Source organism: Balaenoptera acutorostrata, chromosome 4, assembly GCF_949987535.1.
Source record: "Balaenoptera acutorostrata chromosome 4, mBalAcu1.1, whole genome shotgun sequence".
In the NCBI taxonomy this organism is placed as follows: domain Eukaryota; kingdom Metazoa; phylum Chordata; class Mammalia; order Artiodactyla; family Balaenopteridae; genus Balaenoptera; species Balaenoptera acutorostrata.
In genome coordinates, this window is record NC_080067.1 from 58,376,644 (window position 1) to 58,402,530 (window position 25,887).

The window sequence follows — 25,887 nt, forward strand, 5'->3', positions numbered from 1 at the left end:
TAAGATTATTGAATATCAAAGAAAAAAATTCTTTGGGCATTTACAGCCAGGTAAAAAGATCAAGTCTCTTATGATGGATATTCTCATAATATAATTAGGTTATCATCAGAGCTTTCAAATGCAACGCTTTATGCCAGAAGAAAATCGAGTAGCATATGCAAGATGCTCAAGGAAAGAGAATGCGAGCCAATGATTTTTATATTGAGCCGTAAATTAACTTTACTTAAGATACAAGTATGAAGGCCATAGACAAATCATTAATGACATTCAAGAGCTTAGGGAATATTGTTTCCATGAACATTTCTTGAGAAATTTAGCAGAAAATGACCTCAGACAAACAGAAAGATGACACTGATGTAAGGACTTATGATGAACACTAAATATATATTCACTCAAAGAACTATGACTAAATGAGAGTTATAAGGTAGAGAGTACATTAGACAATGGCTATATACGTTGACAATGTAGACATAATACAATTATAAAAAATGTGAGGAGAATAGGAAAATCATATGCAAAAAGTTTCATTACTTTCAGTAATCATATTGGTGTTGGTAATAGTGCTACTGCTACACTGAAACTGTTACCTGTGTTATGAGGCATACAGCAAGTGAGGAATATTGTGATATGCTAATTCTATCATCTCCACTGTTTTGAGAATCAGCAATCTTTTTTTTCTGGAATTTTTGAATTTTATTTTATTTTTTTACTATACAGCTGGTTCTTATTAGTTATCCATTTTATACATATTAGTGTATACATGTCAATCCCAATCGCCCAATTCATCACACCACCACCACCCCCGGCCGCTTTCCCCCCTTGGTGTCCATACATTTGTTCTCTACATCTGTGTCTCAATTTCTGCCCTGCAAACCGGTTCATCTGTACAGAACCAGCAATCTTAATGTAGAAGAAAGGATATTCTGATGCAAGATAGAATAGGTTAAGTAAAAGCCCTGTGGTTTGGATTTTGAAGTGGAAGTGTCAGAATAAAAACTAAAAAAAAGTTAAGCAAATAATGACCAAGCCAGTAGCAATGAGAATCTCCAGAGCTCACATTGCGGTCTTGAAATAACAGTCACTACTTTAAAAGCAAATCACAGGGAGAGAGAGGAAGAAGGAGAGAGGGAGAAACAGAGAGAGACACCTGGGGAACAAACTGTCCGAGATGAATCTGGAACATCTTGCCAAAGACTTCTATAAATATATCAGAAGGACTCAGGAGCCAACTTGAAGATCTCACTATCTAAAGATGGGACGATTTGAGTATCAATAAGGATCATTTCAATTGATTGAAACAAATCAAATTGAAATCCATAAGTCAATAACAGCTAAAAAAAAAAAAACTCTTCTGTCACTTACGGAGGATAACTGGAATTCAACTCACTGTTTTGAAAACTGATAAATAACAGGAAGCATTAAAGAATTTGTCCTATCATTCTTCTATGAACTATGTAATTAGGTAGCCAAATCATAGATGAAAGGAATTTACTCTTTATAGAATTATTTCAGCTAATAAAAGAAGGATCATCATGTTAGAATTTCAGATTTTCTCACTTCCAATAAATTAATGGAGCTAACTATTGAGCATCGGTATCATTATAAAAATAGAAACAACCAGTCATGATGTGCCTCTGGATGGAGATTCCCAGCACCAATTCTAAAGAGGTCTTGCACCCAAAAGTGAACCTATATCTGATGAAGCCTCTATGTCCAGCTACTAAGAAATACACAGGACAAAGGAGCAGCTTAAAATACACCATGGGGATAAAAACAACAAAATTCATACTATAGGATATTTTATCAATTAAATTTCCTGGCTTCTTCAATGAATAAATTGCAAGAAAAAAATATGGTGAGATATTCTGTAGATTAAAAGAAATTTACAAAAACAAACAAACAAAAAAACTGCTTAGGGAAGTACCCCTGGGTGATAGATAACATTATAAAGAAACGCAAGATGGGTAACAAGCACCCAAGATGGTGTTAATTTAAAGGAGAGGAAAGAAGTTGTGATCAGGACGGGGCATGTGGAGGACTTTTGAGGTGGTTTGCAAAGTTTTATTTCTTAATCTGGGTGGTTTTTTCCAGAGTATTTTTCTTACAATGATGTATTATTAAATAAACATTTATTTCATGAGGTTTTTCTGTACCTGTATCATAATTTACAATAAAATTAAAAGAATTGTAATAAAAGCGGTAATACATGAAAATGTTTCAGCCTTAAAGGATATGAGTTTATTAAATGAAAAGGCCTACCAACTGTCTAGTATAATGGATGGAAAGAGCACCCCATCAAGGCACACAGTCATGAAATGTCAGGGCATCAGAAGAAAAGTTTCTACAGCTTCCAGAGAGAAAGAGAAGTGGTTCTCAGCATCAGCTCTGGAAACAAATGCCTTCACATTTTTTAGCGGAAATTATGATCTACTTAGAATTTTATATATAAACAAAATATTAGTCCAATGTGTCAGTCCAAGAAGACATGGATCCAGGAGACAGAGGGAGGGAACAGACAGGACGACTGCTCAGGAGGCCAGAGAACAACCAGTCCCCCCAGAGTGTGATGCTGGGGACCCCCATAGAGAGGTCTGTAGAATAAAATTGAAACTGATATGGAGTATCTGATATGTTTCATCATGTAAAAGAATGTCATTTGTATGGATTTCATAATTTTTTGCTGAATTTGAGAAGGATGTAGAAAACTAAGCAACAAATAAATGATCATTGTTAATACAGAGAAAAACAGAAAGTGTTATAAGAAATGGAATGTAATCCTTGAACATATATTTGTGCACAGGTATGGAAGTACACTTAAGGGATAATTCTTACAAGTAGAAAGGTTGGATCAAAGGATATTTTCTCTTTTTTGACTATTTCCTGATTGATTTTCAAAGATGTTATACAAATTTACACTCCCACCAACAGTGTATTAAAGTACCCATTTCCCTCCACTATGGCCAAAAATGTAATTATCACTCTTTTATCTTTTCTATTTTACTGTAAGTGGAATGTCATTATTGTATTAATTTGCATTTTTAAATTGAGGTAAAGCATCTTTTCTTATGCTTATAAGCCATTGTATTTCTTTTTATATTAAATGTCTTTCTTTACTTTGTATATTTTTTCTATTTCTTTATTAATTTCTTCATATGGAATTATGAGAGCTCTCTATAGACAAATAAAATTAGTACTTTTTGTCATGTGTGTTGTAAATAATTTTGCTCCATTTTCCTTTGAATTTTATGTTATTTTGTGCTGGGCAGAAATGTTTGCGTTTTGTTATTTAAGTGTATTAGTGTTTCCTTTATGTTTTCTGAATTTTGTGTCTTGCTTAGAAAGACATTTCCTATTCCAAGATTTTTTTTTTAATTTGCTCATATTAGCTTCTGTATTGACAGTCTCATTCTTTATAGTTCAATTTTTTGATCCATCTGAAATTTATACTGACAGGACAGGTAAGGAGGAATTTAGGTTTTTGGTTTTTTTTTTCCCCAGCTTAGTCAAGATTTTAATACATTTCAGACCTGAGTGAAATGAATGTTGTTGTATTGTGAAACTGAGAACTTTTTAGTTTTAGCTACTGAAATCTACAAGACTGTAGAAGAGCAAGATGCGAGCTAAACCACATGTAGGTTGTTATTACCTCTGTCTCCTTCCATGCCTATGACTGAAACCTACCTGTTCCCTTAGTATGTGACATCTTACAACCAGATGGGAAATTCCCAAGGAGTTTAACACTATCTATCCAGTGAAGGGAAGGTCCTCTGGCTTATGATCCCAGTCTGCACATGGGTGCCATCATAGGGCTTTGGGTTATTAAGTATATTTACATCTACAGACCATATTTTCTAACTGCTACTCACTATCAAACTAGCTTAAAAATAACAAATTTGCTGGCCATATAATCAGAAGAAAATCAGTAGTAAGAAAAGAATTGTGGTGGGTTAGTAGTTTGATCTAGGTTGGAGTCAGGAAAGAGCAACAACAAAAGTACATCTTCCCCTGCACCTGGATTTACACACCTAAACGATATGCTTGATAAATGTTGTCACAGGATTGCATGGGATGTCTCCCAAGTAGGGTATCTTAAAGACAAGAGTGGTTGTCTTGACATCTTTAAGATACCCTACATGATGGTCTTGAGTTTCTTCCCAAATTGTACAGCAATAGATAGTCCTCTAATCACTTTTTCCCCTGCTACTGAGAAAGATCTTACTTAATTGCTCGCTTAATTTCTTTATCCATTGCCCAAGATGTCTATTGCATCTCTAATTCTCTGGCCATCTTTTTTGGGGTTGATTCTTGGGGACCACACTTTGCTAATGCTATATGACTTATTACTATGCTTTTTTACTCTAAGAAGCCCCAAAGAGCTTAAGAACAGCTATTAGCTATTTAAAAAAAAAAAAAAAAAAGAAGTAAAAACTAAAAGGAAGTGATAAAAGAAAGGATCCACATTAGAAATGGAGAATATCTAATGGAAACTACTTTTGTTCAGATTTCCACGAAGGCTTTTAGCAAAGATGAATGAGCTCATGCCATGAAGCTGTGTATGTTTTAAAAAGTGATAAAAGGTTAATTGGGTACAGTGTGAGCAAGACTGTATATAGAAGGAACCCCTTAGTTGATGATCTAAGTACACTTAATATTCATATATCTTATGTCTACAACAGGTTGCTGTTCTACACAAAGTCTACACAGTGTTTTGGGAGACAAAATAAAAGAGCTTAGCAACGTGTGCACAGTTTACAATAAAACATTTTTGGGGAGTTAGATGAGGAAGGGAAAGGGGAAAGAACTGGGATGCCCAGAAGATGTGAAAAGATGTGTTAAGGAGGGAGAAGTTTAAGTAATTTTTCCCTCTGGCAACCAAAAGTTTCTTTGAAGAGTAAGCACATATGTCTGTTTCAAGGGCTCTAAAACTATGGGAAAAGATTGAGGCCCCCCAAAATTAGAGCTGAAGCAGACAAATCATCATTCTTAAGAGGAAGGAAATAGTGATCAAGACATTATTCATTGATAGAATTCAATCTCGTCAATTTCCCCTTGAATTTTCCACAGTTCAAATTCTATGTTAAATTACATTTTCTTTCCCTGTCCTAAATCAGAAAGTTCTTTTTACCAAAAACCAAGAAACATAAAACTATAGCTCTATATATATTTGACACGGAGGTAACTATGCTCATCTATCAGGAAATATTTTGTCCTTTCTTTGCTATGTAGACCAAAAAAACAGTAAAGTGGAGAGGTGAATTAAGACTCATGAGATTGCTTTTTTCTTGTGAGGATTCAGCCTTAAATATCTTGGTCAAATTGTCAAACCACTCTTCTGTACATTAGATAAAAAGATCCATCAAGTTGCATTTACCCAGCTAAGGTGACTCCATTGCAAAGGCTACCTTCTACCTACCTTTTTTTCTGGTGGGTTTTTTTTTTTCCTTCTACATAGTTTTGTCTACACTCACCTCTATGCAAAAGAACACCTCATTGCAAATCCTGAGTTTCTCCCTCATTTCTCCTGCCCTCCACGGCCCCCAACCTTTCTTTTTCTATTTGTAACTTATTTTGCCCTTTCTCCTCGGATGCACTACCTAGTCTTTCTCACCTCGGCTTTACTCCTGAGCAGGTTTTCCTTATTGTTCTCTATAGCAATACATTCGTAGAGCCCACTTTTAGTGCCCTCTCAGTTAGACAGGTCTCTAAGGAATCTCCTTTCATGTATCTCATATCTATCTCATCTGTAACGTCTTTATTAATCCCCAGTGACATTTTATAGTTTTGACTCTCAATCACTCTAATCTGGAAGTTAAAACAGCCTCCTACATAGTCTCCAAAATCCTGTATGGTCCAGCTGCTGCTTACCATCAATAAGCTTCTTAAGGTTCTTCCCCCAAAAGCCTAGACTTCAACCACAAAGAAACTTTCTGAAGTTCTTCAAATGCATTGTGCTCCTGGTCTCTCTGCTCTGGGCCTTTGCACAGACATCTCCATCTTCCTGCTCTGTGCTTGGCCAACTCAAAGTCATCCCTCAGGACTCAGCTCAGATGGCACCACATGCTCTGGGTAGCTCTCTCTGGTCTTGGTGACTTCTAAACTAGGCAAAAACTGGGCTCTCTGTTTTGTCTCTGCCACAACATAAATCACACTTTACTTGATTGTCTTTCTCTGTACCTTCCTCAAGGCTATAAATTCATCAGTCAGGGGCCATCTTCTTTGCAGTTGTACTCCCCACGATTACTGCTCAGTTCAGATTTGGGGAAAGAAAATGACATGTAAGTCCCTGAAAATGACTTGACTATTCTACCTCTGTGATTTTTCACCTGCAGCTCTGTTGGCCTGAATTTCATCCCTACAAATTTACTCTCCCTCCAGCCCTCTGACCATGCCTTCATCTATTGTAACCCTGCTTATTCTTCCAGGTCAGACTCAGGTGTTCTCTCTCTCATGAGCATTCCCAAATCAGACCCACTAGAATTGATCCGATTTATCTCCTAGCCATGTAACATGAATCATACATGGCTTTATCATGTACTCAATCTCTGTTTTTTCTCCCAAAATAGGTGGATTAAAAATAGAGACTATGTCTTAAAATATTTGTATTCCCCATATCATCTATCACAGTGTCTTGCAGAGTACCAGTGCTTAATATGTACTAAATGATTTATTGTAAAATAATTTTCCAAATTTTTCTGTGTTTCCTCTAGAAAATGTTCAGTAATAGCACTTTTCCCCCTTGTGAATTTCTTAATCTTTCCTTTTCTAACAAGGAAGTATGTGAGTTATTTCTATACAGTTTCCTTACCAGACTGCAGCAGAAATCCTTCTGAAGATTTGGTGGGAGCAATAGAAATGTGTGAATAATTCTGTTTGGTACAGGTGAAATTGCAATTAGAATTCACATCTCTTCAACTGATGTTTCAAAGACTCAAAGATCTCTGGCAGGAACGTTCCTCTCCTCTACTTAACAGCAATGTGGAGCACATGACCTTTTTAATGTTTTCTCTCATCACCAATGTGACCAAAGCCCAACCACCCATCCTTCAATACTTCAGCTCAAATCAGACATTATTTGCAAAGTCTTCCCTGCTTCCTCTAACTTGAAAGTAGTCCCTTCCAGCCCTGTATACACACAATATTATATCTATATCTCTCTTATGGCAGTCATCTCTTTCTGCCTCATATTTTTGTAAATATGTATGCCCATGTCTTGTATCCCTTCTGAATTGTGAGTTCCCGGACAGCAGAACTTGTGCCTGATTTGCTATTCTTCTTTGCCCATAGAAAAGTGCCTTGCATTTATGTATTGGTTCTATAGCTTATATTATCTGTTAAATGGCATATTGCATATACATAAAGATTATGTGTATAAATATAGTATGTACATACAGTACCAATATTTTTATCTTTGCAGCAGAACTAATATCTATGTTAAGCCAGTCTGATGACCACTGTAAAAGTGAGAGAATCAGATTGATGTTATTAGAGTCTAAATTGCTATACCAAACTTATTTTGGCGCCATTATTCTCCCTCCTAAGATGTAACAAAAACCTCAAATCGAATTTTAATCATGTCTTAGATATCACTTCATTCCAAAGACTTCCCTGATCCCCAAAGAAATTCTAGAGTTTATATTATAATTCCACAGCAGTAATTACAGAATATTGTAGCTGCCCACTCATCTAACTGCTTTGTCTTTCATCTCCTTGAGGGCAGGAACTACATCATCATGTTGACTTTTGTGTCACACTGCTTAGGAAGATAGCTGTGGTGGACGGAACCTCTGCCCCCACCAAAGACGTCCGTGTCCTAATCCCCAGAACCTGTTCACGTGTTACCTAATGTGGCAAAAGTAACTTTGCAGATGTGACTAAGCTACGGATTTTGAAATGGAGAGATTAACCAGGTGTGACCGCAATGTAATCACAAGTGTCCGTATAAATGAAAGCCAGAGGCAGGAGAGTCAAGAGTCAGAGAAGACGTGTCAACAGAAGCACAGGTTGAACCAACACCATCTGTAGCTTTGAAGATGGAAGTGACACAAACCAAGGAATGCAGGCAGCCTTTAGAAGCTGAAAAAGGCAAGGAAATGGAGTCCTCCCTAGAGCCTCCTGAAGGAACACAGTTCTGCCTACACCTTGATTTTAGCCCGGTAAGATCCATGTTGGACTTCTAACTTCTGGAAGTGTAAAATAATGTGTTGTTTTAAGCCACCAAATTTGTAGTAATATATTATAGCAACAATGTTAAACGTATACAGTAGCCAACACATGGCAGGTGATTCATAAATATTTGTTCACTAAAAGAACCACAGGATATTAGGCCTGAAAAAAATGTCTGATAGAGTTAATGGATGTGGGTAGAGGGTGTGCCTAAGAGAGAAGGGCAGGTAAAGGAAAACTTCCCATCGCTCATTGCAGTGAGCTTGTGAGAGAGGTGTAGGTAAAAAAACAAAACAAAAACAAAACAACCCCTCCCAAAACTCCCCCATTTTATGCCTTAGGCAACTAAATAGATAATAGGAAATATATAAGGAAAGGTTATGATCTTAGTTTTGGACACTTTGGAATTAGGATCACTATGGAACAACCAGATGGAGATATCCAGGAGACAGTAGAAAATTTGGTCCAGGAACTCAGAGGAGATCAGATATAACCAAACAGCCTTGGAATATGAGGTTAGAACAGTAAAATAACTGGTGATAAGACTAGAAAGGTAGTATGAGGTTTCTTAAATGCCAAGGGAAGCCAAACCCAATTCATCAGAAGGAGGTTGGAATGGGCATCTGGAAGTATTTGGACTGGGAAATGATGCCATCAAACTGATGCTTTAAGAAGACTCCTCTGGTGGTCTTATGGAAAATAGATTGGCAGAAGGGGAGAATTAAGGCAGAAATACTATTTAGACTTTATAGATCACTTTCAAAGACACTTTCTTATTTGATCCTCACAGCAACCTTGTGAGGCAGTTAAGACAATGCATTATCAAAGGTCAACCTTTTTGTTATATCGTCATAAAAACACTTGTATTATATTGACAATTATTTCAACTTACTTTTAAAGCTTTGCTTGTAACTTGCAATGTGCTCAGTTTCTTACTACTCTAATCAGTGTATCAGGGTTCTTGGTCAAATTCCTAGTCTCTAATATTCAGGATCTATTTGTCAATAGAAAATCAACAGAAGTGAATGATTATCATCCATATAAAATATTTCAGTCCTTACATAAGCCAAGTTGTCCTGAGGGGGAGTGGGGAGAATACTGTATTATCATTAAAAGGAATAATAACATATTGCTGCCAAACGAGTCGGATCAGGTGTTTTATCACAAATAACTTGTTATGAGAGAGTCATATTAGCCCAACCTTGTCAACCAAGTAAAAGCATTTGGATGAACCAACTGCAAACCTTCTCTAGAAAGTCTCTGACATGACACCTTGAGATTTCAATTTTGACTCTAACATCCACTTGCCCAGGCTTTAAAATCACAGAGCTTAAAAATCACATACTGCAATGAAAGAGTCTCTGGGGCTATATTTAAGTGCTGCTAAATCATCAGGAATGATTAGGTCAGAACAAAAGAAAGATAACTGAGAGAGTGCCCAGGTAAATCAGGTTAGGAGCTCAAAATTTCTCACCATTACAATTCCCAATTCAATTCTCCCCATTTGATTTACAGAAGGCTGCTCTGAAGCATTCATATGAATAATTCAGCACTTACAGACACGAGAAACAATGTAGGCTTATCTTCATATGGATTAAGACAAGTTCTAAAGCTGATTTCACCATGACTGAAGCTCATCCTGGAGTTTACTTTTGACTCATGATTTGGTTCTACACCATCATTAATCCAGATAAAACCACTATTTACAAAATGCAATATTAGCAATTATTTTAGGGGCTCTCAGTGTTTCAGCAACCCAGAAATGGTCAACATGGTCTAGAGCCCTATTGCTCAAAGTATTGTCTGAGGACCAGCTACATCAGCACACATGGGAGTCTGTTAGAGAAGGGAAGGGAAAACTAGTGACTTCCCAGGATTTACTGAATCAGATTCTGCATTTTCAGAAGATCCCCAGGTAATTCATATCCACCTCACAAATTTGAGAAGCTCTGATCTAAAGCATAGAAATTTCAGAAACTGCTCTGAATTTTATCTCCAAAAATCCTTCCAGCAAACATTTCTATGACATCACAGGAGCTCCAAGCCCATCTAAATTTCTTATTTCTTTTACTTCTGATCACCTTCCATGAGATCATAAATAGCCAATCATCCAAAGGGTTTCCAGGCTCCTTATACTGAAGCATAGTGGTTGAATGCATATGAGGGCTTATTTTTTTTCACTAAACACACTTCTTGCTTTTTTCCAACTGAAGTTGTACAAATCTTAGTATGGGAAGAAGAGAGAGTACAGTTGGCAGAAAGAATGTGTTGGGATGAAGTGGAATGCCTTACAGGTCAATATCTATTTCTCCCTAGTTCCACTTCATGGGTAATAATTTCAATTACTGGATGTATGATTTTAACCAATTTATGTTAACTAGATATTCACTCATGAGAAACAGATAAATCTCTGTAATTTAATAAATTACCTACAATTTTATTATCTGCATTTTCTTAATCAGAGATGGCTTGAGTGTGACATTTCCTCATGAGTAGAAGAGGTGAGCAGAAGTCTTTCTTGCTGTGTTTCATTTTTGTTTTTCCTAAACAACCAGCAGCTGGTTCTGCATGGGGTGTAGAGCAGGTTGGCTGGCGTGGAATCTGCCGGGGGCTACCCTGCCCTGTCTACCTCGATTATCCACTGGTCCTCATCCTGTCTGTTGTCTTCCAGGTCCACCTCAGTGACTCTCCATCATCAGGCTACTCACTGTAATCATTCATCTCGTCCATATCCTGGATGACCTCATTGCCCTCTGAGTCTTCACTCTCCTCGTCTTAATTACCCTCCTCCTCCTTCTTATCATAGCGTTCTGAGGCTGGCTTGCCAAGAGATACCAAGTTGCTGTCTTTCTGTGTGATGTTCAGGAGCTAGGCTTAGTGCTGCTGTTCCTGCAGCTGCAGCTCTCCCCTCCACTCAGGGTCCATCCAGATTCAACCAGTGTCTCTGTCACACGAGGCAAGAGCTAGGGCAACAAGGTAGACATGGCTCCTAAATAGCTGTTTGATCTTGGACGAGTCTCTTAACCTCTGAGACCCTCAGATTCATCATCACACCAGGAAGCAGCAGGCTGCAGTGGTATCTTAGGTTATGGAGTTTCCATGGTAGCAGGACGATAGCAAAGGTGAGTAATTTCCAGCTTCTTGCAGGAATGTGCAGTCTCAGCCCAGAGTTAAAGCACAAGGGAACAGGTATGTACATATGCTTTGATTCCACTCCTGGTTTTGTTACTGTTTGCAATCCTTTGCCAGCCATGTGGCCTTGGACAATCTTTTAGCCCATCTAAGGCTCTACTTCCTAGACAGTGTGATGGGGAGAGGAATCTTCACTTATGTTCAGTGTCAAATGTGTATCACATGTCTTTATACTCACATGTCACTCTTTCCTCCCAACAATTCTGTAAGACTAATTTTTAGCCTTAATGTGAGAAAACTGAGGCTTAGAGAGGTTAAAGAATTATCCCAAGATCCCATAGCTTACAGATAGCTGAGAAGGAATTCAAGCTCAGGTCTGACTGACTCCAAGACCATGTAAAAGATCATTTTTTTTTTCTTTACACCAATGCAGCCTACTGATATAGGATGTTGTGCTATTCAAATGAATTTTTGTAAATTAAAGAACTCTTTAAAAAAGCAAAACATACAGAAAGATGTGATTGTAATATTTTAACTAACTTCATTTTTATTTTAGTAGGAAAGCAAAAAGTCTCAACCCTTGTCCCAAAGATGCTGCCAGTCTGGCTGTGACAAAGCCTCATAAGACAGATAATGGATGTACTATATCATATACATTTACTTCATTGACCTAAGTATGTAGTAAGAGTGGCTGGGTTTGATTTTGTAAGAGATACAAAGATGAATAAAATAGGCTCCTTCCCTCAAAGAAAGAATATCATACTATAGTGAAGGTGATACGTAAAGAGCTTGTTGCAAAACAGGGCAGAATGAAATGAGTACGGAGAACAAAACACTGACTGAGCACACCAAGGAAGAGTCTACAGAGCGTGTCGCTTTTAAGGGTCTTGAAAGATGCACAGAGAATGTGAGAACACATTCCAGGCAGAGAAGAAAACTACTGCAAAGGCACAGAAGCATGAAGGCATACATGTGAAAAAGTTGAGTTGACATAGTTACATCTGGGAAGGAAATGGTCCTGGAGAGGAAAAAATAGAAAGACTTACCACTTTAACTATAACAATTTAGTATTATTTGAGTTCTTTTCAACATGCCTGCTCCCATGGTTTTTCTTTTCAATTTAAGAGATGTCATATCTGAAGAAAAAAAATGTGTTACATGGTACAATGGAAAAAAATTGGAATAAAATTTTCTACTGCGTAATGTGCTAACTACAGGTACCAACAGTAAAACCAAACAGGTTAGGAAAAAGCAGAGGGTTCCCAAAGAAGAAAATTTGTACAAAAGAAGCAGGGTTTGAGGTGGCCTTACATAATAGGTTAGAGATGACTAGCTAGAGAGGAGGAAGAATTGAGAGAGAACTCGGATGATTTGTCATTTCAGTCATGCCTCCTTGCCTGACCCAGTTTGCCTGAGTGGAATTGTGCAAACAATTGTGGAACGTCTCTGCCACCATGAGTACATATTGCTGTGGTTAACTTTAAAAACCCATGAAATGAAGCATGCTACAATGAAATAGAGTGTTTTTCAGTTTGTCTTTAAAGTTCCGCCTTAGCAATTTATATCTTCTCTCCAAAAGCTTAGAACAAATTCAAGTTCATGGCATTTAAGTTCATCTCTTTCTTTTCTTTGCTCTCACATTTCAGTGTGAATGGTGAACGTATAAGTAGAAAATCTGGGAACCTATATTTGAGGTTTTTAAAGGATATTATGACACCATTGGTTCTTTACAAACACACACAGGCACTTAATTAAAGTCTCTATTTTTCACTTCAATAATCACATTTGTGAACCTGAGTCCAAGTTTTTTGAGCATTGGCATAATTCTATCCCTTTCCTAAGAAGTGGGTCAGAGTCTGCATAAGGACCTTACCATCTGCAAAAGGCAAACCAACTGGATGGAAGAGAAAGTCGACCTAAGAAAACCAACTTAGATTGTTCCAAAGACAACTTTCTATATTACTGAGGTCTAGTTTTTGCCCTGGACACCAGGAGTCTGATTGTTCATTAGGAGAGAAACCCAGATTCAGATCCTTTTAATGAGCGAGTAAGAGGAAAGTTAGGTACTCTGAGGATTTCCCAAGTACGCCTACTCAAAATTGAGAGACCTACTCAAAACACAGCTAACAGGGTACAGAAAATGCACACTCCTTACCTAACAGCTCAAATGTGTGTACCCCATAAAAGACATCTTTCTCCCTCAGTGTCCCATTCTTCCAGGACTCTTTTCCAAATCTCCCCACACATCCAATGGCATCACCTTCTGTCTTTCCCCCTATATCTAGAGTTCCATTCTGGTGCCTTATCCAACTCTGGGTCCTGGGACCTCAGCAAGGTCTACCTGTCAGCCTGGTCCAATTAGCAAAACAGAGCCCCTGACATGTAGTTCAAAGGGACCTTAAATACAGGGAACTAGTTATGAATGTGTCGGAAAAGATACACAACCAAAATGGGTGATGAGCGAACCCTTGACATTAGCAACAGCAGAAAGCTACTATCACCCTTCAGGCTGCAGGGATTTAAAAAAGAATATGAAATTACTAGAGCCCTGGACTCAGGGATGCCTGATAGGAAGAAATACCACTAGGGGGTACACTGAATGGTAAGCTGGTACCACAAGAAAAGGCACAACCGTTACCTTAAACATCTCCCAAGTCAGAGTGCAAGAGCGAGGATAGAACTCTGGCTTCTTGATTTTGCCTTCCAATTTTCTGCCAATTCCCTCCATTGGCCAAACCAAATGAAAACCAGCAGGGTTAATCCCTTGTGATACAGATCAGGAGAAGGCAGGCAATGGATCTGAGACCAAACACCAAACGACTGCCATATTCCCCTTCTCATCCAGGACTGGAGATCAGGCAGGTATTTTATATCCCGTCTCCAGGAAGATGTCTGGGACCCATGCAACCAGAATACCCTGGAGTAATATGTTTCATGAGCCTCTCTCTCTCCTTCAGTGACTGATTTTTCTCTCCCCAAGCAGCAACTGAGATTTGCTGCAGAGCCTGACTTGTGGCAGCTGCTGATGTCTCCCACCCAATTCTGCCAGCCAGGAACCACGACCTAATTACAGATCTGGAATCTACTCTCTCACTGTAGAACTCAGCACCCTTATCTCCGGAGTAACTCTGAAGTCTTTGATACCTTGTAGTGATTCACTGTGGAACTGGAGATCTTCCACTTCTTTCTCCAAATCATATTGCATCTAATGAGGATAATCATCTTTAGCTGTCACAACAAAGATACCGAATTTTTAGTCATGATCTAACATAATAAAGGTTTATTTCTCATTTGCACAAAGACTGGTGTGGGTCAGGATCTCTCCTCCATTTTTAAGCCAAGTTGTTAGGATTGCATGGCCGCCAAGGCAGCTCAGCACTGAGTTGCAGCTTCTGACAATCTCTAAGGAGACAGCCACTAAGGTCATTTACCAGCTTTGACAGGAGGCAAGGTCAGAAGTCCACAAAGCTTTGCAGTTCTGGCACCTCAGCCAGGAACAAGAATGGAATAACAGAGCAGAGACAGGAGACTGGCAGCCCAGATTCACTGGCACCAAGATTCAGAACTATCCAGCAGCATCATGGTCCAAACCTTGGTCATGTCAGCCTAAACCTCTTGTCGAAATTGATGATTGTCCCCATTGATTCATATGTCGGGAGCATATCAACTACTTAGTCCTATCACTCACCCACCACCCAAGCTGCTCAATGGTCCAGTGTCCACCCTGGCTATCACCTATGACTGATACTTCCTTTTAGAGATCAAGGCTGAGGCCATTTAAAAGTACATTGATACAACTTTTGGAACACAGATAAGTATATCATCAGGATTCCCCCTCTTCTTAGGGCACTTGGTGTTTTTGTTCAAGAGGTAACAACAAAATAAAAACATAAACAACCAGAATGGTGAGCTCTTTCCCCGTTACAATCATAAAATGTGAAGTAGCTCTCTGTGTTCCTCTACCCACAAATGACCTCTGACCTCTTGAACAAGAACCAGTAGTTAGTAAATTAATTTTCTAGGGCACCTACAATGTGCCCATGAAGCTGAGGTATAGACGATGACCTATGTCACCTATGTCAGTAAAAGCATCTAATGATTTCATTTGATTTGGGAAATAGCCTAGCTCGGGTAATCCTTCATGAATAAATTATCTTGTATTATCTCTTAAGAAAGACTGAATTGAGTGGCCATAGGGAATGTTGTCCCCTCTCCTGACATTCAAACTCCCTGTATTTCATCATTGACTTTCTCCCGCATATGGCTATCACCCTCTTCTGGAGTGATTCCATTCTCCATTGAGATGGTATACTTTTTTTTCCTTATACAGGTAGATAAAACTGCTCCAGCATATTTATCAATGGGTTTTCTGATTCCGTGAAGCATCTGGCAATCTGATCTCTTAGTCTGCCTATTTGACTTTTTTTCATTTAAAGCCAGTGTTTAGTTTTTAGTCAAAGTGTTGCACTCCTAGTGTTTAAAGACTCAAACAGTACTGAGTCATATAATGAAAAACAGCAGACAGCCACTATTATCAGGTTTTTCTCTCCAGAGACAATCAATTTCAACTCTTTTGACTAGTTTTATGTGGTATTTACCTTCATATTTATAAATATGCTTGTATTATTTCTTTTACTCTGCAACTTTCATTTTCAAAATTTTCGAAGCCCCAGAAGCATTTAAAGAATGGTACCTTTCACTGAGATTCACCAATCGTTAACATTTTGCAACAGTTGTTTATGCCTGTCTCTCTTTCGACTGAAGTATTTGGCTGGATGTTGCACATATTATGACACTTTACAGCCAAATACTTTAGCACATATATTCTAAAAAATGGGTATGTTTGTTCCAAATGTCTTCCAGCTTTTGACAGTACTATTTAAGGAGCTCACAGTCTCCATTAACACATCCGCAACTCAGAAATCAAACTGATGACCTAGTGGAACGTATCCATTGATCATTAGAGAATTTTTAATCCTATACTGCATACTAGCACATACCTGGTACATCTAGTTGACACCATAGAATTTGAATATAGTTCCCTGCATTCCTCTACCTATAATATTCTCTTCCATGGAAATTATGTTCCATTTACACTGCTTTCTTTCAACCTTCAGTGCCACATCTGCTTTTTACATCCACTAATAATTTCCAGCTGACTTGTACAACTGGGGACCAAGGAGGAACTCAAACATACTTGTAACTGTATAAGAATGACATTAAGCGGCCACAGGCTCTGGTGTGAGATGGTCTTTGTGTCTTCTTGCAAATTCTACACTTACCTTCATCCTAAAAGCAGGATGATTTTCATTTTCCTTTTGTAATCTTTGGTGACCACATAGCTCTCCTTGTCAGACTTCCCTTTTTGGCCAATAGAGATCCAAATCCTTTATAATGATGCTTGCTGAGAATGTTTTTCAATGTCTATTTAACTTTCTTGAACAGGGAAAGCTTTTGTTTCTCTTTCTAGTGAGAACTCCTGCTTGCTTACAACTTATAAAAGAGCAACCATTAGCTTTTCTTCACAATGATCCTTCTACTCCCAGAACTTTGGCCAAAGGTTTTTAGCTTGGCTTTTAAGTCTCCCCATTCATCTTTTATTTGTCTGCCTCTCTCTTCATGGGCCGAGTCAGAAAGACAAAGTAGATCATCCCAAGCATTTCTCTACCAGAAGAATGATTTTCTAATTTTGCTTTAACCAATAAGAGGAATGCCTTTTTGTATTGAACTACTATTTATTTTTTCTAATAGAAACCCAAATTTGTCTCATCTTTCCTGAAGAGTGCTTCAGCTATGCAATTTATAAAGTTAGATATTTAATAATCCCCATAGCAAATATTGTAGACAGGATCAGAAACGACTGCTTTCTAAAACAAATACCTCCTAAAAGAAGGGATAAAACCTCAATTCATTTAAGAGTATAGCATATAGATCTCTCTTACATGAAACTTGAAAGTCATTTAAACAGAGAACAAATGTAAAATTATCATAAGAGGAAATGGCAAATAGCACATTGATGAGTTCTAAATATTAATACTTACGATGAACACAGAGAAAACAACTTTAAAAGTGGACTTCACATGAAATACTTCACTTTTAACCTCACTGAATTACTTTGAAACTCTAGTATGAATTTCCAAAGTCATGTTTCTCGAAGTGTGTCCCACAGATCAACAGTATCAAAATTTCCAGAATGTGTGTTTAAAATACACATTCTTGATCTCTATCCTAGATGTTTTCCTGATGATTCTCACCCACACTAATGTTTGAGAACTATTATGAGAGAGAAGAAAAAGTAGAGTAATTATTTGAGAGAAAGGATTTTACAAACATAAAACATCAATGGTAACTATGAAAATGGCAATAAACATCCATGTCTTTGGAGATGAGTGTTAAAATATTATTTACTAATGAAATGATGTGGTGTCCAGGGTGAGAACAATTAATCCTGAGTTGATCATTATTGAAGCTGGGTGATGGAAACATGGAGTCATTATTATCTTACTTTGTATATATTTTAAATTTCCCATACCACAAAGTCTTTTAACATGTTGTTATATAATGTTCCCAAAATAAGGAACAGACATTGGCCGTAGGGTGACCTATCTCTTTTTTCACATGATGAACTAAAAAAGATTAATCCCACATGCCCTGAAATCACTTAGTGTACATCTGGTATTTAATCTAATTTCAACTGAGCTATATCTGATTAAACACATGCAAATTTGTCTTTGAAAGTATTTTTTCTTTTGAAAACAACATTCTAGACTATAATAGTCATTTAAAATGATGTTTTTTACTTTCTCGACATTTCTCATAGTGTTTACAGAAAGACTTATTAATTATAACTACCCTGATGTGACATCACCTTTCATTTTCTGATCTTTTTCTTTCCCACATGACCCTGTCTCTCTTGAAGAATAAAACTCTTACTTTGGAAAAGCAACTTTAATATCTGGGATCAGTGGAAAGGGTCATGTCTCATTTATTAGTGTGTTGGAGTCTTTGTCCCTTTAGTCTTTTTTGATCTGAAGAAAAATAACTTCATTTTTTTCTACTAACCCCAAATACTCTGAGTTATTGAACTCTTAGCCTCTCTATGCCCAGCAGCTGCTTTTTAAAGGACTAAACTCTTCTTAGATTGGTTTGTACAAGTAAAACAATTTGAAGTACATCTATAAGTTTTATGAGATCAATAGACTAGCCTACACAGAAGATGGCAGAATGGTACTGAGAGTTGCCCAAGCCACAACTTTCTTTCAAACGGCTCAACAGTCTTTACAGACATCAGCAAGATTGAACTAATCAATACCTCCCAGCTTCTGCCAGTCGCACTGCTGTGTGGAGAAATGGCAGTTGATTAGCTTAATCAAAGTCAAGGTTGGAACAGTCTACAGCCATGAGTATAGAAATAGCTCATGACTTTTTTAAGAAAAAAGCATTATTATGAAACTATGTTTAACCTTTACATCCAGTGACATTTTTAAAGAAGCAGGGAGATTAAAAAGAAGGAATCAAGAGGAAAAGAGTTTAAATGGTAGAAAATATTGCTTGAAAATCAATTAACTTCTTGTTAACGAAGACACAGCTGAGCTGCTTCGGGGGAACACACTGCCTCTCATGTTGTCAGTGGAGCATGTTGGCTGTGCTTAATCAGTACTGAATCGTGATGACCTGGGCTTCTGCAAATGCTAAATCATTTCTAGCCAAAAATATGTTGTTTTCATAAACAAGCAAAACTAAATTCTATTGTTTAGAAGTTCAATCTTTGGTGTGAAAATTATCAAATAAAACAAAGAAGTGACTACCATAGAAGCTGGATCTGTGGTTACTTCTAAGGGGGACACAGAGTTGTCATTGGGAAAGGGGACACACGGGTTCAGGGGTGCTGACAACATTCTCTTACTTGAACTGAGAGGTCGCTACACAGATGTTGGTGTATACAATAATTCAACTATCTATATATTTATGTTTTATGCCTTTTTAAATGTATTTTGTATTTTACAATTTTTCTTAAATGTTTAAATAAAACAACTACCCAAGCTAGTGTGATTTATACATCTGGTTTGCTAACCATGGTTCTGACCAATCTGGAACAGGAACCAACCAGAATTTTCAAGAGGAAATTCCACCGTTTAAGAATATTATGTAGGGACTTCCCTGGTGGTTCAGTGATTAAGAATCTGCCTGCCAATACAGTGGGACATGGGTTCAAGCCCTGGTCCAGGAAGATCCCACATGCTGTGGAGCAGCAAAGCCCATGCGCCACACCTTCTGAGCCTGTGCTCTAGAGCCCACGAACCACAACTACTGAGCCCATGTGCCACACTACTGAAGTCTGCACACTGAGAGCCAATGCTCCACAACAAGAGAAGCCACGACAATGAGAAGCTGGCACACTGTCAAGAAGAGTAGCCCCCACTTGCTGCAATGAGAGAAAGCCTGCACACAGCAACGAAGACCCAATGCAGCCAAAGATTAAAATTTAATTAATTAATTAATTTTAAAAATAATAATATTATATAGAGGGAGTTCCCTAGTGGGGAAGGATTAGGCCTAATGGGGCCTAGTGGTTAGGATTCTGGGCTTTCACTGCCAAGACCCAGGTTCAATCCCTGGTTGGGGAACTGAGATCCCACAAGCCGGATGGTGTGGCCAAAACAAAAAAAAGAAAGAAAAGGAAAAGAATATTATATAGTGAGAAATATTATGTGTATATGCATGTATGTATGTAAACATGCACATTTTTGTACATGGTTTTATTTCTTCAGTAAAGATGTAACTGCAGCAACATTTCTGATATCTGGTTAAATCTAGAGGAGTCTACTTTTGGCTAATATTTCAGAATGGCCATCAAGAAGTCTACAAACAATAAATGCTGGAGAGGGTGAGGAGAAAAGGGAACCCTCTTGCACTGTTGGTGGGAATGTAAATTGATACAGGCACTATGGAGAACAGTATGGAGGTTCCTTAAAAAACTAAAAATAGAACTACCATATGACCCAGCAATCCCACTACTGGGCATATACCCAGAGAAAACCATAATTCAAAAAGAGTCATGTACCACAATATTCATTGCAGCACTATTTACAATAGCCGGGTTATGGAAGCAACCTAAGTGCCCATTGACAGATGAATGGATAAAGAAGATGTGGCACATATATACAGTGGAATATTACTCATCCATAAAAAGAAATGAAATTGAGTTATTTGTAGTGAGGAGGATGGACGTAGAATCTGTCATGCAGAGTGAAGTAAGTCAGAAAGAGAAAAACAGATACCGTATGTTAACACATATATATGGAATCAAAAAAAAAAAAAAGATTCTGACTAACCTAGGGGCAGGACAGGAATAAAGATGTAGATGTAGAGAATGTACTTGAGGACATGGGGAGTGGGAAGCGTAAGCTGGGACGAAGTGAGAGAGTGGCATGGACTTATATATACTACCAAATGTAAAATAGATAGCTAGTGGGAAACGGCCCCATAGCACAGGGAGATCAGGTCAGTGCTTTGTGATCACCTAGAGGGGTGGGTTAGGGAGGGTGGGAGGGAGATGCAAGAGGGAGGGGATATGGGAATATATGTATACATATAGTTGATTCACTTTGTGATACAGCAGAAACTAACACACCATTGTAAAACAATTATGCTACTATAAAGATGTTAATAAATAAATAAATAAATAAGGTCTCCCAATCAAATTGCCAAGGACACTTGGTGCTCACTCCCTAAACATGAGGTAATACAACTTCTAGAAATCTCCCGAGGTGTTCCCCAGTCCAGGCTAAAAGAGAGCTTAAAGTTCAGATATCAGGAGTGACTTGTACGTGACTACAAGCTGGAGATAGATTGTTTGAGGCCAAAAGGAGTACTCTTATCATATCCTAACCTAAAATAAATTCTATTTGAATATGTATATAATCCATTTAATTCTAGGCTTTAACCTTTGCTAATAATCAATATCCATAAATTCAGTTCAGTAGAATTATAAGAATTCTTAACACTCAAACTTGAGCACAGACACTATCAGGGAAGTCTTATCCCACCAGTATCAAACCCAATATAGAAACATGAAAGCAAGAGAGAACAAAATCAATGTTTTCTAAAGAATGCTACATGTATAGCTGCAGTGGAACGTTGTTAAAATGAAACAGAAGAAGACATGCTGTGTTAGCACAGATGGACTAAACTCAGTGACCCAGGTAACCACTTAGTTACCATTCACCGACTTAACATCTCCCAAGCATCAAACTTGGTCACTGCTCCCAAGTCATCTCCTAGCTTCCCACAGCATCCTCGGTCTTCCTAAATCCTGCCCCATCTCATTTAGTCAACTTCTCTCGATTTTCCCCAGATCTACGCCCAGGACTTTTTTTAATCCTCTAACTCCCAACACTGTACAGTGTTCTTTCATTCAGAGCTACTTCTGGAGTAAAACAGAAGATGCTTCTGGAGCCTAGATTCAATTTACCAAAGGAAAATGAGGGAATTTTAGGGTATGGACCGTGCCCAGGCAAAGGAGTGAATGTCACCACTCCAGTCCCTTCATGAAGGTGCTGCCTGCTCTGTGCACTTGACTGTGCAAACTGAACCAAACCGTGGCACAAGAGATCTAGAATTCTTGGAACCCAGACATCCATGAAGTAGCCACGGGAATCCTAACTTAAATATTTGAAAAATCCTTAGAGAAAAAGTCTATTTTCCCAATCTAAGACCACAGTAAATTATTGTAAACAGTTTACTTGGAAGACAAAATATTTGTCTGAACCGTCAATGGAAAGACAAATTACAAAAAGGGCTCTTGGTGGTGTAATGTTGGGAACTACTGCTCCAGGGAACAGAGATTTAGGCCATTTGTATACTGCTCAGAATCTAACATATACGAGAACTCTATAAATATTAACAACTACTTTTCAGAAGTGACATTGTGGTGAGTAGCTGATACTTTGAAAGTGATTAACAAGGATTCCGAAAAGAAATTGTTGATCTTATGCCATTACAGAATGCTACTGCAAGGAGATTCCATACAACATCACCTGAAGCATTATAATACTACTCTGTTACGAGCCCTAAGAGATTTGGAGGAAACTGATGTACCAATTACTTTAGTGCTGGCAATGAAATTTGTGTATGCATGGATGTACTTTGTTGTTGTTAGGGATTGGTTGGTTTGTTCTAGGAAATAGGGTACTTTTGCTTTTCTTCTCAAGGCTGAATGACATGTTTCATAAAACACACACTGAACAGATATGTTCCTAACAGTTTGTCTGTAAAATATGCTCTTGGATGACATGAGTTCAACTGGCATATTTGCCACATCTTTGAGATGAGAAATGTTGGGGACATTGCTTAACTTCTCTGAACTTCTGACCCATGAGGATAATAATATGGAATTGAAAAAAAAAAGTACATGTGAAAGCATTTTGCAAACTGTAAGGGCGAAATTTTATAAAGGACCAAAAAAAAAAAATTCTTTCATAATATGACCTCACATTTCCTTCCATAAGGTTTCCCAATCAAATTACTTAGGACACTTGGTGCTCTTGTTCTGGTACTCTATGGAACCATTGTTTTCCCCCGCGAACTTCTGTTACATTATTAAGTATGCAATTATTCTGGTCAGGTTCAAGAGAGAATTATTGGCGTGATTTGTCACCAAGACAGCATGTGTCAATTACATCCCAGTCAAAAAAAAATTAAATTCCTTAAATACAGCTGGGAATCTCTATTTGTGATTAGTAGGAATAAAGGCTTGCCAAATCTAGACAAGTAAAAATTAAACGTAAGGCAAAGAATATGTAAGTATAGACAAAAGTCTTTTCTGGTGACAGAAAAACCCTTTCATATAAATAAATTTATGATTGTATTAGTATATAAATATTAGATGAAATATGCAAAACCTTAAAAATTAACATTAAAGCAAATTATCTTTGAAATCTGTCCAAAGCAAATTGAAAAATAATATCATATATTGGTTTTACAAGTTTAAAACTGCTTTGGTTGCTGCAGGCTGAGTGTTATGCAGTGAGCGATTGATTTATATGAATTCTCCAGACTTCTTCCTTTTATCTTTTCCTCTGGCTCACTGTCTGCTCCTAAACTTCTTCTAAAAATTTTCCCATCTTTTATTTCACTGAGAGAAACAACAACAACAACAAAATATAACATTCAGAGAATTAAAGGGTCAGCTACCCGCTTTATTTGAACAGAGGCTTATGCTCAAATGTGTTGCTTCTCTAGAGCACTAAAATTACTAAAATCCATATTGTCCTTGAAGAGGAAAATAAAATAAAACAGTTGCAAATAGGTTGAAAACCGACAATTCCTGTGTTAGCCGCTCCAGGGATATGGTAGGAGATTGACTTTTTTTTTTTTTTTTTTTTGGTTGCCTTGGGTCTTTGTTGCTGTGTGCGGGCTTTCTCTAGTTGCAGTGAGCGGGGGCTACTCTTTGCTGTGGTGTGAGGGTTTCTCATTGCGGTGGCTTCTCTTGTTGCCAGAGCACAGGCTCTAAGCACTCGGGCTTCAGTAGTTGGGGCACAAGGGCTCAGTAGTTGTGGCGCACAGGCTCAGTAGTTGTGGTGCACAGGCTTAGTTGCCCCGCGGTATGTGGGATCTTCCCGGACCAGGGCTCAAACCCGTGTCACCTGCATTGGCAGGCAGATTCTTAACCACTGCATCACCAGCGAAGTCCCGGAAATTGACTTTTGTAATTAAGTGTTATTCATGCCTTCAAACACGGATTACTTGTTGTGCTTCCTAGGGTTAAGACATGGATGTCACTCTCTCCTTTCAAACCCTCATGCTTTGTAAAATTGTGCTGGCTTTCTGAATTCAACATTTATGGCATGCAATTATTCCTGGCACATATGTTTATTGATTGGTGATGTTAGAACACACCTGACACCACTAATATTTAAATCCATTAACTTATTCACAGGTTCAGCAAACGTTTATTTTCACCCATAAGCCACCAAAACACTGAGCTAGGCACTGTGAAGACTAGATGAGAATGTGCCTTCAATGTACTCCCAATCCAGGCTGCTGTGTGCAGTTGTATAAGCAACTATTAGAATAGAATGTGATATGTATATTATAGAGATGGGCATAGGATGCTACAGAGAGGAGTTGCTAAATGTCCCGTAGGCATACAAATTCAAAAAGCAATTATTGGGCTTCCCTGGTGGTGCAGTGGTTGAGAGTCTGCCTGCCAATGCAGGGGACACGGGTTCGAGCCCTGGTCTGGGAAGATCCCACATGCCGCGGAGCGACTAGGCCCGTGAGCCACGGTTACTGAGCCTGCGCGTCTGGAGCCTGTGCTCCGCAACAAGAGAGGCCGCGACAGTGAGAGGCCCGCGCACCGCGATGAGGAGTGGCCCCCGCTTGCTACAACTGGAGAAAGCCCTCGCACAGAAGCTAAGACCCAACACAGCCATAAATAAATAAATAAATAAATAAATAAAAATTTTAAAAAAAAGAATTAAAAAGCAATTATCATGAAAGCCATATACTAAAATATTCGTTTAAAAGTCTATCACGGGGCTTCCCTGGTGGCGCAGTGGTTGAGAGTCTGCCTGCTAATGCAGGGGACACGGGTTCGAGCCCTGGTCTGGGAGGATCCCACGTGCCGCGGAGCGGCTGGGCCCGTGAGCCACAACTACTGAGCCTGCGCGTCTGGAGCCTGTGCCCCGCAACGGGAGGGGCCGCGATAGTGAAAGGCCCGCGCACCGCGATGAAGAGCGGTCCCCGCACCGCGATGAGGAGTGGCCCCCGCTTGCCGTAACCAGAGAGGGCCCTCGCACGAACCGAAGACCCAACACAGCCAAAAATAAATAAATAAATAAATAAAGTAGCTATAAAATTAAAAAAAAAAAAAAAAAAAAAAAAAGCTGCACTTCAGTTTTAAAAAAAAAAAAAAAAAAAAGTCTATCACGAATAGGTGGAAATTAAACAACATACCCTTGAACAATCAATGGATTAAAAAAAGAAATCAAAAGAGGAATTAGAAAATATCTTGAGACAAATAAAAATGAAAACACAACATACCAAAACTTATGGGATGCAGCACCAGTAGTATTAAAAGAGAAGTTTATAAGCAATAAACATCTACATTAAAAAGAAGAAAGATCTCAATTCAAAAACCTAACTTTACACCTCAAGGAACTAGAAAAAGAAGAATAAACTAAGTCCCATGTTAGCAGAAGGAGGGAAACAATAAAAACTAGGGCAGAAATAAATGAAATAGAGAATAGAAAAACAATAGAAAAAAAATCAGTAAAACTGAGTTGATTTTTTGAAAAGGTAAGCAAAATTGACAAATCTTTAATTAGACTTACTGAGTAAAAGGAAGTTGTCTATCAAGCCATAAAACGACATGGAGGAAATTTTAATGCATATTGTTAAGTGAAAGAAGCCAGTCTGAAAAGGCTACATACTGTATGATTCCGACTGTATGAAATTCTGAAAAAGGCAAAACTAAGGAGACAGTAAAAAAGATCAGTGGTTTCCAACGGTTGAGGGGAAGGGAGGGATAAATAGATGCAACGCAGGAGATTTTTATGGCAGAGAAATTATTCTCTGTGATACTGTAAT

General features: G+C 38.2%; 1 pseudogene; it reads right to left on the reverse strand.

Moving 5' to 3' along the window:
• Nucleotides 1–10,774: 10,774 nt before the first annotated feature.
• LOC103010928 (anaphase-promoting complex subunit 15-like) lies at nt 10,775–11,150 on the reverse strand (annotated as a pseudogene).
• Between the last annotated feature and the right edge of the window lie 14,737 nt (nt 11,151–25,887).